General features: G+C 49.2%; 1 protein-coding gene across 1 annotated transcript in view; it reads left to right on the top strand.

The window, feature by feature from the left end:
- The window catches only part of LOC141191545 (uncharacterized), a 75,659-nt gene that overhangs the window by 44,968 nt on the left and 15,258 nt on the right, over window positions 1-15,433 (top strand). The gene's annotated exons all lie outside the window — the stretch shown is intronic.

Below are 15,433 nucleotides of genomic sequence, written 5' to 3'. Positions count from 1 at the left end.
CCTGGAAGGGAGAGAGAGCGACGCTGACGTCATCAGGACACGACGCCAGGTCCTCGTCCATAGCAGCAGCAGCGGAGCCGCGGCCTACAGAAAAGGATCGTCGGAAGGTAGGCCACGCTTAACTAGGGGGGAGGAAGATGTCGGACACAGAGGGGCCCACTACCACCAACGCAGCTGCAGCAGCGGTGATGCCCTTTTCCTTGCCCTACATCCCTGGAGCGGCCTGGTTGCCCAAGTACTCAGGGGAGCCCCATGCCCTAACTGACTTTAAGGAAAGGCTATACAGTTTGTTCCAGGTTTACCCCCTGACAGAGGAGCAGAAGGTCAGCATATTGACAGGGCAGTTAACTGGCGCAGCCCAAAGGGAGGTAAAATCATGGCCCACTGAGGAGAAAAGGACTGTGAAGGGTATTCTGGCCCGGCTGCGGGGTACCTTTGATACACGTACCTCCGCTGAGATTAAAATGAGGTTCTATGGATGTAAGCAGCGGGCACAGGACAGCATCAGAGACTATGCTCTAAATCTGCAGGAAGCCTTGAAGGCTATTCAACAAACTGACCCTGGCAGTGTGCAGGAAACCGATAAGCTGCTAACAGAACAATTCATAGAAGGTCTGCTGTCTAGCGCCCACAGGGCCCAACTGCGCCTCATGTTCTTTCAGAACCCCGACCTGACCTTTGCCCAATTTAAGGACAGGGCCATAAGGGTGCTCCGTGAATCTGCAACCAGTGGCGCTATAAACCCCCGGCGCCCTGCTATCACCTACCACCAGGAGGAGGCGCCCTCCTCTATGGACTCCGTGGAGGCTGATGCACAGGCCCTGAACCAAGCCCCGTCGAAAGGCCTGCACCACCAAGTCCAGGAGCTAACCAGGAGCGTCGCGGCGTTGACCAGGACCGTCCAGGCGTTGCAAGTGGACCCGTCAAGACCCATCGAGCTGGCTTCAAGTCCGGAGGATGTCCCGTGGCATCGACAGAGGAGGATCCCGTCGTTCCGAGGGAGGCCCACAGACCGCTACGCAGAGGATGGACAGCCCATTTGCCGTCGATGCAACCAGCCCGGACACATTTCCAGGTACTGTAATTTAAACGGGTCCAACCTGGGGCAGAGGGCCGACCCCCAGGCATAAGATCACCAGGCCCTTATAATTGGCGTGATAAGTACGTTGGTGGGCGCCCGGTTTTACCCGTGGTGCTGGACGGTATCCCCATGAGCGCCTTGCTGGATACTGGGTCGCAAGTAACCACAATCCCTTATGTACTTTTTAAGCAGTATTGGACTGATGCTGATATCACACGGTATCCAGACAGTAACTTGAGCATCATCGCCAGTAATGGCTTACCCGTTCCGCAGATGGGGTTCAAGGAGATGACCATTAAAATTGGTAAAGTTGAACTGCCGGCACAGGGAGTGATTATTGTGGACATTGACCGTCATGAAAGTCACCCTAAAATAACTGTGGGTACTAACGTAATTGAAAATTGTCTTTCAGAGGTAATTGTAATTCTACAACAGGTGGCGGTGAATGCTAGTTCCAGCCAACAGAGAGTCCTCAACAAGGAGATAAAAGCCCTGATGAGACGGCAGCAGGTAGAACTGTCTGGTGGTGAGATCGGTAGCGTAAGACTGAGTGACCCATTCCCCATTTCCATGCCTCCCAAAAGTGAAATGATGATCTGGTGTCGGACTGCAATCGGGTTGAGAGGTAGAGACTACCAAGCCATGGTAGAACCCGTGTACTCAGACAGCAGGCCCACCATTTTGACAGCCCGGGGGGTGGTTGATGTCCGTCATGGGAGGGTGCCCGTCCGCATCCTCAACATTGGGGAGAGGGAGGTACACTTACCCAGGTACGCTACACTCGCCAAACTGTTTGTTGTCGAACACAAAGCTATCAGGGCCGTGGAACCCTTGCCTCCATCTCCACAGGCGGAGGGTAATGGCTCCCAGAAACAAAAGGAGGACTGGTGCCAGAAACTCCACGTGGGTGCTGACTCCACTCCCGTGCACCAAAAACAAGGAGTCTACCGGGTGGTAGTACGAGAGAGTCTTTAGTAAGCACCCGCTAGACTTCGGCAGAGTAAAGGGGATAGAACACCACATCCCCACAGGGAGCCACCCACCAATAAAAGAGAGACACAGGCCTGTACCCCCTGCACATTATCAGAACGCCAAGGGCATGCTAAGAGAGATGAAAGAAGCTGGGGTCATTAGAGATAGCTGTAGCCCCTGGGCAGCCCCCTTGGTTCTGGTGAAAAAGAAAGACGGCACCATGAGAATGTGCGTGGACTATAGACAAATCAACCGTATCACCCACAAAGACGCATATCCGCTGCCTAGAATAGAGGAGTCTTTAGCCGCACTAAAATCTGCTAACTTCTTTTCTACTTTGGACCTTACTAGTGGGTACTGGCAGGTTCCTGTGGCAGAGGCTGACAAGGAGAAGACCGCCTTCACCACCCCGATGGGACTGAGCGAATTCAACTGTATGCCTTTCGGGCTCTGCAACGCACCAGGGACCTTCCAGCGGCTGATGGAATGCTGTCTAGGGCACCGAAACTTCGAGACGGTCCTCCTTTACCTGGACGACGTGATCGTCTATTCGAAGACCTACGAGGACCATCTCAAGCACCTGGCTGAGGTGTTCGAAGCCCTGGCAGGCTATGGCCTGAAGGTGAAACCATCGAAGTGTCACCTGCTGAAACCAAAGGTCCAGTACCTAGGGCACGTGGTAAGCGCGGAAGGAGTGGCCCCCGACCCTGACAAGGTCACGGCAATCAAGAGCTGGCCAAGCCCCTCGAACATCAAAGAGGTGAGACAGTTTCTCGGGTTGGTAGGCTACTACCGAAGGTTCATCCCCGGGTTCACTAAGATGGCAGCTCCTATGCAGGACCTCCTGATCGGACAGTCTAAGTCCCGAAGTCAAAAGCCACCCTTCAAGTGGGATAAACCGGAAGAGGAGTCCTTCCGCCAGCTAAAGATGGCCCTCACGGGGGATGAGATCCTGGCCTACCCTGATTACGGCCAGCCTTTCATTCTCCACACAGATGCCAGTAATGTGGGACTGGGAGCCGTACTGTCCCAAAACCAACAGGGCAGAGAACGGGTGATCGCATACGCCAGTCGGAGGCTGAGGCCCACCGAGAGGAACCCGGAGAATTACAACTCCTTCAAGCTAGAATTATTGGCGGTGGTGTGGGCCGTGACGGAACGCTTCAAGCATTACCTGGCCTCCGCAAAGTTCACCGTGAACACAGACAACAACCCGTTGACACACCTGGACAATGCAAGACTGGGTGCCCTGGAACAGCGGTGGATGGCCCGTCTCTCCAACTATGACTTCGTGATCAAGTACCGGGCAGGCAAAACCAACGCCAACGCGGACGCCCTATCAAGAATGCCTCACTTACCTGAAGGTGACGAAGACCCAAAAGAGCTGGAGGAGGTAGAACTCCCCACGTTTCACCGGTATGGAGCCGCTCAACACTCTCACCGCATGAAGGAGGAGGATCTAACAACTGTGATGATGAATCCCCTACCTCACCACAGCTGGGCCGAGACCCAAGATAGTGACCCTGCAGTCCGCCTGGTGAAAGATCTGCTGACCCGGGAAGACGCCCACCTAGATCCAGATGCCCCAGAGGAAGCCAAGCAGCTATGGAAGGAGAAGAGCAAGCTGTTCCTCTACGAAGTCAAGTTGTGCAGAAGGATTGTCAACCACCGGACGCACGAGCTGATCTGGCAAGTCGTGGTCCCAAGGCGGGATGCAGCTATGCTCCTGGGGGCTTACCATGACAGAGCGGGACACTTCGGTTGGAAGAAACTGGAGTTCCTACTAAGAGGAAGGTTCTTTTGGGTCGGCATGAGAGGAGCTGTAGAAAAATGGTGCAGAGACTGTGGCCCTTGTCACCTAAGGAGGAAGGACTGCACCAGCCAGAAGACACCCTTGAGGCCCATCGTCACCACGCAGCCTCTTGAGCTGGTAGCTCTGGACCACGTCAAATTGGCTCCAAGCCGGTCAGGATACATCTATGCCCTGACAATCGTGGACCACTATTCCCGTTTTCTAGTGGTGGTCCCGGTAAAGGACTTGACAGCCCAAACAGCGGCCAGAGCCTTCCAGCAATATTTCTGCGGTCCACACGGGTATCCGGAACAGGTTCTGACAGACCAGGGTCCAGCGTTCGAGGCTGAAATCTTCCAGGAGTTCTGCAACCTCCATGGCTGTAAGAAAATTCGGACAACGCCTTACCATCCACAAACCAACGGGATGTGTGAGAAGATGAACAATATAGTCATTGATCTCCTGAAGACGTTGCCCCTGGAGGAACGCAGCCTGTGGCCAGAAAAACTGCCGGACCTGATAGACCTATACAACAATATCCCGGTGAATGCTACAAACTGCACCCCGGCTTACCTGATGCGAGCCAGACCAGGTAAGCTGCCCGTAGACCTGGAGATGGGAGTCCTAATACCTGAGGACACCTCCTCGCATGCGGACTGGGATGCGGAAAGGCAACTGCAGTACAAGAAGGTACAGGAGAGTGTGGAGAAGAGCCTGGCCCAGGTGAGAGAGAAGCAAGAAAGACTCTTCAATCAACACGCCCCTGCTGGTCCCCTAGAACCTGGTGAGCAAGTCCTAAAGCAAAAAAGAAGGCTACATAAGTTAGACGACCAGTGGGAAAGGGAACCCTACACCGTACTGCAGTCTGACCACGACAACCCAAAGGTGTGCGTAATCACCAAGGATTGAGGAGAAACCACTAGTGTCGTCTCCAGAGACCACCTCAAAAGATGCCCCGAGCAACTCCATAGTGCAGAAGAGGATCAGAGTGACCTTGAACCCGCAGAGGACAAGGAAGAAAAGATCAGCACCGTTCTCGGAGAGTTCCCTCAGTCCTGGACTCGCATAAATGATGCCATAGTGGTACCCGTCCTGCATTTCCTGCAACCGGCACAGCAACAACCAACACCAGAGCCGGAAGGTGAAGAGGAGCAAGCGGTTCCAGAGGCAGAAGAGCCTGTACCAGCAGCCCAGGAGAGTCAACCCTCTGCTGACAGTGAGCCTGCCATGCCTGCGGTAAGCCAAAGAACCCGCAGACAGCTGCCTGCCCTACCTGTACACCCAGCTGGTAGCTGTACCCCTAACGCTAGTGGGGAAAGCCAGGTTGGTCCACCACCAGACAGTGGGCTACGTAGGTCAACCAGGAGCACAAAGGGACAGATACCCGCTCGCTGGAAGATATAGAGTGTACTAAGATTGTAAATAACCCTGTTGCCAAATGTTGAATTGTTTGCCAAGTTACATGCATGTTTGGTAATTCTGTGTTTCAGTTTCTTGCAGCTACCGTAAGGACTCAAAGGTTATGGACTTTTTATAACCGGGACCTTGTATGGACTGCGTTCGGAGCCTAACCCAGGAATGAACTAAGACTGTAAAGGACTTGGGGTAGGACAGACCCCCACCTGGTTAAGGCTCCCTTTGTTCTGGTTATATGGACACCCGGTCACTGTGACCTTAAGAACTCAATCTGTGCGTCGTCTCTCTGTTATTGTTTTATGGTTATGCATATTGTCCTTGTTTATTGTTTAGTCCCGGAGTACTACATTTCACTAGGGGGGAATGTGTCACCCTGGCCTGGATGCCACAAGTGTAATTAAAGCTGTGTCTGAGAGCAAGGGGGAGGTTCTCTAGTCAGGAGAACATTAGCATGCAATGCCTCCTGTCTCAGGCCAGTAGGGGGAGCAGGCTGCCCCTATAAAAGCTGGTACTGGGGGCAGGGTTAGAGAGAACTGGATGGCCTGTCTCAGCACTGAGACGTGTCCCAGAGTGGAGCAGGGACAGAAAGTTGATTGCACCTAAGAGGAAGTGTGGCAGTAGGAGAGCCACCAGCCAGAGACAAGAGGCGAAGCAGGCCTGTCTTGGCAAATCAGAGACTGACTTTACCAGACTTTGGTGTCTGAGGCTGGAAGGATTCCACATCCCCCAGCAGAGAACCAGTCCGCAAGGGACTGTATATTCCTTGGCCTAAGAAGCCTGGAGGCCCTGCCACAACCGAAGGGACCAGTAAAGCCGTACAAGGCTGGCAGCAGAAAGGAACCCACATCGCAGGCCATACAGGCGAGAATACACGGAAAGCTCGGAAACGTGGGCTGTTACCCTATCAGGCGGAGATAGCCAGAAGGTGCGCAGAAAGCACGGTAGGCCTACACCCTCACCCTGACCAGGGCCAATTTCCCCGTTGCTCTCAGACATCCAGGTCCCCTCCTAGCCGGGACTGTTTGTGGGTCAGTTTACCTGTTCTAGTAAAGACCCTGGACTGCAACCTGTTGTCTGTGTGCTCCTTGCTCCTCCAGCACTACCAGCACTGCCACCATCCACTATACTGCCCTGGGGCCGCACTCTTCCCGTGGGGAGTCACACTACCCTAGCTGCACACCTCATCAGCCCCAGCGGTCTGCATGCAGCGGCGGTTCCTAATAACCGCAATCCACGGGTGGCGTAGTCGGACATAAACATCAGCACATAACGGACTACCACAGGCCTGACCACCCTGAGCCACGGAACCGGGTTGCCACTACTACTCCCATCGTTCCCCCTATTACCCGGATCCGAGTGCCCCACGGCCCAGGGGGCGAGTCATTGTCATAGGGGCGCTGGTAGTGAGGGACATTCAGCAGAGGAGCCTGGTAGAATGACTTGCTCCAGCGAGCGGCTCCGGAGCTGCACTCATTGAGTGACAGGACACCGCTCCTGAGCTCATTCTCCTCGGCTCCTCAGCGTCAGCAGTCACACGATTACAGCGGGGGACATCTCTGGTCAAGTGACTATATGAATTTTATTATTTTAATCTTATTTTTACACTGGTGGACACTGGGGGAGCAGACACTACTACCCTCATCATTGTGCCTGCTGGTGCTGATCGCAGTGCCGGCAGTAACCATGATGAGGGCAGTGTTCAGCACCTGGCGCTTGGGAACAGCGCAAACTGTAGCATTGATTCCCTGGCGCCGGTACGTGTCACACTGATAACACACAGATGTCATCCATGTGGGACGTTTTGCGGACCGTGTATCCGCAAGAAAATTGACATGTCAGCGTGTGGAGCACATGATCCGTAAAAACACACTGACGTGCGCAGACACAGAGATTTGAATGTTATCACATATGTCAGTGTCTCCAGTACGCGTAGAAACTGTCACCACACGTACTAGAAACATGAACGTGTGAAAGAGGCCTTAGATAGCAAAAAAATTCCAAACCAGAAAGTACAAATATCAAATGCAAATGCATACAGTATAGACCTGACAGGGATAATGCTAAGTGATTAGGATCAGTGTTCGTGTAGTGAACAAGTGAGGCATAGATGCAACATTGGTATGGGAGCCTAGGGATATGAATGGCAAATGCCTATAGGTATAATCAGAGGGTACCCTAGAGGTGACACTTGTATGTAAGGCTGAGCGTAGTAATCCTGGACGGTGGAAGAAGTCACCAGCTGCGTCCTCTCACCCCGACGCGCGTTTTGCTGCCAGCTTCTTCCAGGGGCGTGTCAGGGTGAAGGGTGACTAAAATATTTAAATATAAAGGTGGCCAATGGGAGTCCCAGAGTGCCCGACTCATGTGAGACTTAATAGATGCATGACGCTGTTGTACCTGCTTCTTTGAATGAGAATCTTCCTTCCGGCGCCCAATGACCGCAAGCGTGGAACGCAAGCGGGTCATGTGATGAGCGCCATCAGAAGTCCCGGAGACATCGAGAGCGGAGCATGCACACTGTCTCTGTGACGCAGATAAATGCGGATTGAAATCAATGGATTACTAAGGGTTGTGTAGATGAAATGATGCAATAATACAAAAAGGGGAACTCAATAGGAAACGATGTACAGTACAGACCAAAATTTTGGACACACCTTCTCATTTAAAGATTTTTTTGTATTTTCATGACTTTGAAAATTGTACATTCACACTGAAGGCATCAAAACTATGAATTAACACATGTGGAATTATATACTTAACAAAAAAGTGTGAAACAACTGAAAATATGTCTTATATCCTAGGTTCTTCAAAGTAGCCACCTTTTGCCTTGATGACTGCTTTGCACACTCTTGTCATTCTCTTGATGAGCTTCAAGAGGTAGTCACCGGAAATGGTTTTCAGTTCACAGGTGTGCCCTGTCAGGTTTAATAAGTGGGATTTCTTGCCTTATAAATGGGGTTGAGACCATCAGTTGTGTTGTGCAGAAGTCAGGTGGATACACAGCAGATAGTCCTACTGAATAGACTGTTAGAATTTGTATTATGGCAAGAAAAAATCAGCTAAGTAAAGAAAAACGAGTGGCTATCATTACTTTAAGAAATGAAGGTCAGTCAGCCCGAAAAATTGGGAAAACTTTGAAAGTGTCCCCAAGTGCAGTTGCAAAAACCATGAAGCGCTACAAAAAAACTGGCTCACATGTTGACCGCCCCAGGAAAGGAAGACCAAGAGTCACCTCTGCTTCTGAGGATAAGTTTATTCGAGTCACCAGCCTGAGAAATCGCAGGTTAGCAGCAGCTCACATTAGAGACCAGGTCAATGCCACACAGAGTTCTAGCAGCAGACACATCCCTACAACAACTGTTAAGAGGAGACTTTGTGCAGCAGGCCTTCATGGTAAAATAGCTGCTAGGAAACCACTGCTAAGGACAGGCAACAAGCAGTAGAGACTTGTTTGGGCTAAAGAACACAAGGAATGGACATTAGACCAGTGGAAATCTGTGCTTTGGTCTGATGAGTCCAAATTTGAGATCTTTGGTTCCAACCACCGTGTCTTTGTGCGACGCAGAAAAGGTGAACGGATGGACTCTACATGCCTGGTTCCCACCGTGAAGCATGGAGGAGGTGTGATGGTGTGGGGGTGCTTTGCTGGTGACACTGTTGGGGATATATTCAAAATTGAAGGCATACTGAACCAGCATTGCTACTACAGCATTTTGCAACGGCATGCTATTCCATCCGGTTTGCGTTTAGTTGGACCATCATTTATTTTTCAACTGGACAATGACCCCAAACACACCTCCAGGCTGTGTAAGGGCTATTTGACCAAGAGGGAGAGTGATGGGGTGCTACGCCAGATGACCTGGCCTCCACAGTCACCAGACCTGAACCCAAGCGAGATCGTTTGGGGTGAGCTGGACCGCAGAGTGAAGGTAAAAGGGCCAATAAGTGCTAAGCATCTCTGGGAACTCCTTCAAGATTGTTGGAAGACCATTTCTGGTGACTACCTCTGGAAGCTCATCAAGAGAATGCCAAGAGTGTGCAAAGCAGTCATCAAAGCAAAAAGGTGGCTACTTAGAAGAACCTAGAATATAAGACATATTTTCAGTTGTTTCACACTTTTTTTGTTAAGTATATAATTCCACATGTGTTAATTCATAGTTTTGATGCCTTCAGTGTAAATGTACAATTTTCATAGTCATGAAAATACAGAAAAATCTTTAAATGAGGTGTGTCCAAACTTTTAGTCTGTACTGTAGGTATATAATGAATTATATATTATGAAATGATGAGTTATGAATATATTAGAATAATTTAAGGGGGGCCGTGTTGCAGGGAAAATGATGCACAATGATACACTGAGGGGATTATATCTAATGAGAAACATAATGATGTGTAATAAATCACTTTGAAAATATGAAAAATAAAGAATAAATAAAGCTGCCTAGCCTCTTACTGGTGGAAAGTGAATACAATGATGAGTGTGGTGAAAGTGAAGATGCTAATTAAAGTTATATGAATGGACCGGCACCAGGAAAGAGTAGGATAGGATAAGAATGAAAAAATGATAATGCCCTTTAAAGTTATCTCCATGTAGTGGCATTACCATAGGGGCAAAAAAGTGACTAGTGCTGAAAATACAGCAAATAACACATATGTGAAAATCAATAGGCATTTTAATAAAGTGACAAGTGCACAGGGATACTAAGATAAAGTGACAAGTGCACAGGGATACTAAGATAAAGTGACAAGTGCACAGGCATACTAAGATAAAGTGACATGTGCTGGAGAACAGCATATCAATATAAAATAATCAATATAGGGCAAGTGAGCACATAATTGCGGGTATATATGTATCTAATGGACATCATGATTAAAAATATATAAAAATTCATAGCAAGAGATCTAAGATAAACTAATGTTTACATGTCTAAGTCAGTAATATGTAAAAATTAATCATGCCCCCAAAAGGGGCAAGAAGGCCTGATATATTAGGCCTAAGATATTAGCAAGACATAATAAAATCATGATGATTCGAGGACAGAAGGTAGCTACCCGTCTAAAAGCTACCTATAAAATGCCCGTCTAAGTGAATTAATTAAGACAATAAGGAAACAATGAGATCAAATTATACATAAAGCGGGGCCCAACTTCTGGTTTCAACTGTATCTGTGTGAATAAAGTTCTATGTACAGTTGAAACCAGAAGTTTCTATACACTATATAAAAAGACACATATGCATGTTTTTCTCAATATCTGATATGAAATCAGAATAAACCTTTCCCGTTTTAAGTCAATTAGGATTACCATAATTTATAATATTTGTCAAATGCCAGAATAATGAGGAAGCGAGAATGTTTTATGGCATTTTTATTACTTACTGCAAAGTTAATTAGAGACACATCTGTGGCTGTATTTTAATGCACACCTGAAACACACTGCTTCTTTGTGTAGCATCATGGGAAAGTCTAAAGAAATAAGCCAAGATATCAGGAAGAGAATTGTGGACTTGCACAAGTCTGGCTCATCCTTGGGTACAATTTCAAGATACCTCAAGGTGCCTCGTTCATCTGTACAAACAATTATACGCAAGTACAAACAAGATGGGAATGTCCAGCCATCATACCGCTCAGGAAGGAGACTGGTTCTGTGTCCCAGAGATGAACTTGCTTTGGTCCGACATGTGCATATCAACCCAAGGACAAAAGCAAAAGACCTTGTGAAGATGATGACGGAAGCTGGTAAGATTGTGTCAATATCCACAGTGAAATGAGTACTGTATCAACATGGGCTGAAAGGCCACTCTGCCAGGAAGAAGCCATTACTGCAAAAGAAACATAAAAGAGCCAGATTAATGTTTGCAAATCTGCACAGTAGCAAAGACCTTAAAGATGTCCAGTACTTTTTACTATGGCCCAAATATCCCCCAATGTATTTACCCTGTTCAGATAAGGGTTTTTGTAAATACCTTTCGTTGTCCTTTTGGCCGCTCTGGTGACCCCCGGCTGCAGCCGGCTCTGACATCCACTGATGTCACGTCAAATTCTGGCTGCAGCCGGGCGTGACTCAGTGCTGCGTTCCACAGTGAGTGATGGGCTGTGGGTGGGGTTACCCCGAGCGTCACACCCAGCATCCACCGCGCACTTTCCCTCTCCTCATTGGGAAAGCGTGCAGTGGATGCTGGGTGCGACTCGCAGGGTAACCCTGCCCACAGCCCGGCATCCACTGCGGGGACCTTGTCACTGATGTCTCACCTCACTTGACGTGACATCAGCAGAAGGAAGAGCCGGCTGCAGTTGGGGGTCACGTGATGCTTGAGAGTGGCCAGCGATAGCGCCGCTCACAGGTCAGAACGACAACGAAAAGTATTTACAAAAACCCTTATCTTAACAGGGTAAATACATTTGGGCCATAGTAAAAAGTACTAGACAACTCATTTAATTTTTGGAGACATGTCCTGTGGTCTGATGAAACTAAAATAGAACTTTTTGGACTTAATGACCATCGTTACGTTTGGAGGAAAAGGGGAGAAGCTTGGAAGCATAAGAACACCATCCCAACTGTAAAACGGGGGTGGCAGCATCATGTTGTAGATTTTTTTTGCTGCAGGAGGGACTGGTGCACTTCACAAAATAGATGGTATCATGAGAAAAGAAGATTATGTGGCAATACTGAAGCAACATCTCAAGACATCAGCCAGGAAGTTAAAGCTTGGGCGGAAATGGGTCTTCCAAATGGACAATGACCCGAAGCATACTGCCAAAATGGTAAGAGAGTGGCTTAAGAATAACAAAGTCAATGTTTTGGAGTGGCCATCACAAAGCCCTGATCTCAATCCTATTTAAAATTTATGGGCAAAGCTGAAAAGGCAGGTGCGAGCAAGGCGACCTACAAACCAGGATCAGTTACATCAGTTTTGTTAGGAGGAATGGGCCCAAATTCCGACCAACTATTGTGAGAAGCTTGTGGAAGGATATTCCAAACGCTTGACATAAATCATTCAGTTTAAGGGCAATGGTACCAAATACTAATGAAATGTACTGTATGGAATCTTTTGACTTTGCAGTAAATAATAAAAATTCCTTAAAACATTCTCTCTCATTATTCTGGCATTTGGCAAATATTATAAATGATGGTAATCCTAATTGACCTAAAACGGGAAAGGTTTATTCTGATTTCATGTCAGATATTGAGAAAAACATGCAGATGTGTCTTTTTATATAGTGTATGTAAACTTCTGGTTTCAACTGTACTTGAACTTTATGTCCATATCTATATATACTGTATATAGTTGAATATTTATATATATATATCTATGTGAGGACCCAGCATTTCTTCTTAATTCTGCCAAATGCAGTTAGTCAGTCAGCACAGGGACATGAGCTATTGTTGGTGACTCTAGTTGTAGATGTAAATAATTGTTGGAATCTTGAATGGCTGCTGTGTACAGATTATAGCGCCCCCTACAGCTTATTGTCCTGCTGTCATCGTGGAACAAAGGCACATGCTAACTGACAGATTGATCATTGTTAGTTTTGCTGTCTACCTATTGTATTAGTGAGTTCAAGGTTGTTCTGCAAATATTGAAGGACAAACTATGAACACTGGAACAATGAGAGAGGACTTTCTCCCAATCCAGTGGGAAAATACCTGAATATGAGGTGTGACCTAGAAAAGTAGGATCTGCCTCTTTTCCCACACACTCTACAGCAAGCCACCGACCAGCTGGAGGAACACAGATCTGCTCCACTGATCATCACTGACCCCTCAAAGACTCTGGAGAATCCAGGTTGAGACAATCAGGTCACCTGGCTATGTACCTCACTGCACTCACTCAGCTTCCTAAGCTTGCCGCTACCTCCTCCCTGGTTGCCGGCCAGAAGTTGGGATAGTCGGCCCTGGACGCTCCAAAGTCACAGCTGCTCAGAGCCAGCGGAAAGGTGAGATTATGTCATCTGCACAATCTTATGTACTTGCTGGGGCTGTACTGTATGTGACCGGCTGGTGTTGGTGCAATAAGTTATTGGCGCACTGTGTTACCCTCACCCTGTCTGGTCTGAGTAGTGTCCACAGGAAAGGAGAGCGGGCGTTCAGTGGGGTGAGCCGTGGTCCATATGGTTTTCTAAAGATGAGACCACCCACTGACCTTCATGTCTCCACACTATCTATTTATTATATTTCAAAATGTTTATGAATTTCTCTATAAAATGATCTATGACAATGATTATATAATGTACATTGTGGACCATTCAGCCTCAGATGCAGAGTGTGAACATTTAACTGAAATAAATGATAGAATTAATCAGAAATGTTAACCATTTAGACGGTTTTCCAAAGTTCCGGATAAATATGAACAAAATATAAATGTTCATTGATAAGCCGTGAATTCAGCGGGTCGGTCCTGAGGGAATTTACATCCCAGGTAGGAATTCAGGGGATCTGGGAAGGGATTTCGCACCATATGAACAACACTGGATGGATGGGCCCAGATAACCCGGCACCCAGGCTGGAAAAGATCCATACGCTGGTTTTCTTCGATTCCTATATGAAAGAAATAAAAACAAATATTTTCTAACGCTTTTCTATTTTTTTTTTTTTATAATTATTTGATATTAACCCCTTTACCACTTTGGGCTTCTCCATTTCGTTTTTTGCTCCCTTTCTCTCCAGAGCCATAAATGTTTTATTGTTCCGTCAATGGCCATGTGAGGGCTTGTTTTTTGCAAGACGAGTTGTACTTTTGAGCAACACCATTGGTTTTACCATATTGTGTACTGGAAAACAGGAAAATAATTCAAAGTGTGGTGAAATTGCAAAAAAAGTGCAATTTCACAATTGTGACTCACCGGCGCCTGCGCACAAGTTTCCTGCTCCACCTGGCTACACAGATGGCAGGAAGAAGAGCGCCGTCCATACAGGGCAAATTGCGCACGCGCGGGATCCGGCCGGGAACTGCACGTCACAGGCCCCTGTGACGAGCAGGGGAGGAGGGGGGATAAGGAAAGGAAGCTAATAGGCGTGAAGCTTGCCAAAACTAATTTAATAAAAAGCTATTACACAGCAAGTAGACCACTAATATGGGACATACAGGTAAGTATAGATTCATACTTCTATCACCTGGATCCCAATATTAGAGGTCAGATAGGTCCCAGGGGTGACAAATTCCCTGTAACATGTTAACAGCCATGGATGGATCGCAACTGCAGCTGTGGCTGTTAGAGGCACGTGACAGCTGTACTGATCAGCTGTCATGTCCCTGGAAAGGTGCGGTGTCATCGCCGGAGTCCATACGCCTCGTACACATGCGCGGCTCTGCTCCGTAACCTAATACACGTGTGGCTCCGCTCCGTAAACCTTGTACACGCGCGGCTCTGCTCCGTACATTTCGTACACGCGCTGCTCCGCCCCGTACACCTCATATACGCGGCTCCGCTCCGTACACCTCGTACACACGCGGCTGGGCTCCGTACATCTCGTACACGCGCAGCTCTGCTCCGTACGCCTCGTACACACGCGGCTCTGCTCCGTACACCTCGTACACGTGCGGCTGCGCTCCATACGCCTCGTGCACGCGCGGCTGCGCTCCGTACGCCTCGTGCACGCGCGGCTGCGCTCCGTACGCCTCGTGCACGCGCGACTGCACTCCGTACGCCTCGTGCACGCGCGGCTCCGCTCCGTACGCCTCGTGCACGCGCGGCTCCGCTCTGTACGCCTCGTACACGCGCGGCTCCGCACGCCTCGGACACACGCGGCTGCGCTCCGTACGCCTCGTGCACGCGCGGCTCCGCTCCGTACGCCCCGTACACGCGCGGCTCCGCACGCCTCGTACACGTGCGGCTCCGCTCCGTACGCCTCGTACACGCGCGGCTCCGCTCCGTACGCCTCGTACACGCGCGGCTCCGCTCCGTACGCCACGTACACGAGCGGCTCTGCTCCGTACGCCTCGTACACGCGCGGCTCCGCTCCGTACGCCTCGTACACGCGCGGCTCCGTACGCCTCGTACACGCGCGGCTCCGCTCCGTACGCCTCGTACACGCGCGGCTCCGCTCCGTACGCCTCGTACACGCGCGGCTCCGCTCCGTACGCAACGTACACGCGCGGCTCCGCTCCGTACGCCTCGTACACGCGCGGCTCCGCTCCGTACGCCTCGTACACGCGCGGCTCCGCTCCGTAC

This window comes from Phyllobates terribilis, unplaced genomic scaffold, assembly GCF_046119375.1.
Source record: "Phyllobates terribilis strain yellow unplaced genomic scaffold, ASM4611937v1 Scaffold_47__1_contigs__length_9908305, whole genome shotgun sequence".
Lineage (NCBI taxonomy): Eukaryota > Metazoa > Chordata > Amphibia > Anura > Dendrobatidae > Phyllobates > Phyllobates terribilis.
This window is presented reverse-complemented; position numbering and strand designations above follow the sequence as displayed.